A 2,500-nucleotide genomic window follows, 5' to 3' on the forward strand; every position below is an offset into this window, starting at 1 on the left:
AACATGAAAGGGGACGAGGGAGGGACACGCGCGCCCGTTTCGCCAACCACCCGTGCACACTCGCCTGGGCAGCTGGTCACATGCGTCGCTCAAAGGCATTTTGCAGGCCAGCACCGGCGGATGCACGGGTCAAGCGGGACGGGACGAGCGCAGGGCTAACTTTTGCCGGCACACAAAAACACGAACCCGAAAAAGGCAAAAAAGGGACATACGCACTGGCGACACGCCCGTTTCGCCTGCCACCCGTGCACACTCGCCTGGGCAGCTGGTCACATGCGTCGCTCACAGGCATTTTGCAGGCCAGCACCGGCGGATGCACGGGTCAAGCGGGACGGGACGAGCGCAAGGCTTGCTTTTGGTGGCACACGAAAACACGAACCCGAAAAAGGGACATACGCACTGGCGACACGCGCGCCCGTTTCGCCTGCCACCCATGCACACTCGCCTGGGCTGCTGGTCACATGCGTCGCTCATAGGCATTTTGCAGGCCAGCACCGGCGGATGCACGGGTCAAGCGGGACGGGACGAGCGCAGGGCTTGCTTTTGGCGGCACACGAAAACACGAACCCGAAAAAGGCGAAAAAGGGACATACACACTGGCGACACGCACGCCCGTTTCGCCTGCCACCCGTGCACACTCGCCTGGGCTGCTGGTCACGTGCGTCGCTCACAGGCATTTTGCAGGCCAGCACCGGCGGATGCACGGGTCAAGCGGGACGGGACGAGCGCAGGGCTTGCTTTTGGCGGCACACGAAAACACGAACCCGAAAAAGGCGAAAAAGGGACACACGGACAGGCGACACGAAAAAAAAGGGGTCGCCCTACCTAGGTGGGCGCAAAAACCCCGTCGGCCAGGAGGTTTCGCCAAAGTGTCTGTACTGTCACACAGGGTCAATAGCACGGGCATGGCCGGCCGCCGCACGTGCAGCGGCTTACGGACGCACGGTTCGGCGGCACGGGTGCCTGGCGGCTTTAGCACCTTGGGGTGGACAGGCCTGGCGGCAAGGGGGGCTAGGCACCTTGCTGCCAGCCGGCAATGGTGCACGGGGCGGGGCGCCACACAAACACGAAAGAGGGACAAGAGCGGGGCGATGGTCCACAGAGACGAGCCATGCACGGGGCCCGTGATCGCCGACACGCGCGAACGCGGACGCGGACAAGGACAAGGACGCGACGCGCGGCGCGCGTGCGAGGTCAAGAGGGGCGCGCGCACGAAAACGCGAAAAAAGGGGCTAGCGGCCGAGAAACGCGAAAAAAACCGGGTCACCTACCTAGCCGAACGCCTAAAATCGCTTCGGGCAGGAGGTTTCGCCAAAGTGTCTGTACTGTCACACGGTCCGTACGGGCGCAACCCCATCGCGCGCCAGCACCCCTTCCTGGGGGCGCCCACCCGCCAGGCGCCTGGCGCCCCACGCGCGCGCGCCCGGCGCCTGGCGCCTTGCCCCCCACGCGCGCCCGGCGCCTCGCCCCCCACGCGCGCGCGCGCGTGGCGCCTTGCGCCTGGCGCCTTGCCTCCGCGCGTGCCTGGCGCCTGGCGCCTTGCCCCCCACGCGCCTGGGCGCCTCTTTTCCGCCTGGGCGCCCTGGCACCTTTCCGCCTGGGCGCCTGTTTTCCGCCTTGGCGCCCTGGCGCCTTTTCGCGTGGGCGCCTCTTTTCCGCCTGGGCGCCATGGCGCCTTTCGGCCTGGGCGACTCTTTTTCGCCTGGGCACCTCTTTTCCGCCTGGGCGCCTCTTTTCCGCCTGGCCAGGGCGCCTCTTTTCCGCCTGGGCGCCATGGCGCCTTTCTGCCTGGGCGCCTCTTTTTCGCCTGGGCGCCTCTTTTCTGCCTGGGCGCCCTGGCGCCTTTTCGCCTGGGCGCCTCTTTCCCACCTGGGCGCCCTGGCGCCTCTTCGCCTGGGCGCCCTGGCGCCTTTTCGCCTGGGCGCCACTTTTGGCGCCTGGGCGCCTACGCCAGGGCGCCTCTTTTCCGCCTGGGCGCCTCTTTTTCGCCTGGGCGCCTCTTTTCCGCCTGGGTGCCCTGGCGCCATTCCGCCTGGGCGCCTCTTTTCCGCCTGGGCGCCCTGGCGCCTTTTCGCCTGGGTGCCTCTTTTGGCGCCTGGGTGCCTACGCCAGGGCGCCTCTTTTCCGCCAGGGCGCCTCTTTTTCGCCTGGGCGCCTCTTTTCCGCCTGGGGGCCCTGGCGCCTTTTCGCCTGGCGCCTCTTTTGGCGCCTGGGCGCCTACGCCAGGGCGCCTCTTTTCCGCCTGGGCGCCTCTTTTCCGCCTGGGTGCCCTGGCGCCATTCCGCCTGGGCGCCTCTTTTCCGCCTGGGCGCCCTGGCGCCTTTTCGCCTGGGTGCCTCTTTTGGCGCATGGGCGCCTACGCCAGGGCGCCTCTTTTCCGCCTGGGCGCCCTGGCGCCTTTCCGCCTGGGCGCCTCTTTTTCGCCTGGGCGCCTCTTTTCCGCCTGGGCGCCCTGGCGCCATTCCGCCTGGGCGCCTCTTTTCCGCCTGGGCGCCCTGGC

This window comes from Aristolochia californica, unplaced genomic scaffold (assembly GCF_029961685.1).
Source record: "Aristolochia californica isolate CCGP_79_NKW_82.1479 unplaced genomic scaffold, dmAriCali1.0.hap1 SCAF_142, whole genome shotgun sequence".
NCBI classification, from domain to species: Eukaryota; Viridiplantae; Streptophyta; class Magnoliopsida; order Piperales; family Aristolochiaceae; genus Aristolochia; species Aristolochia californica.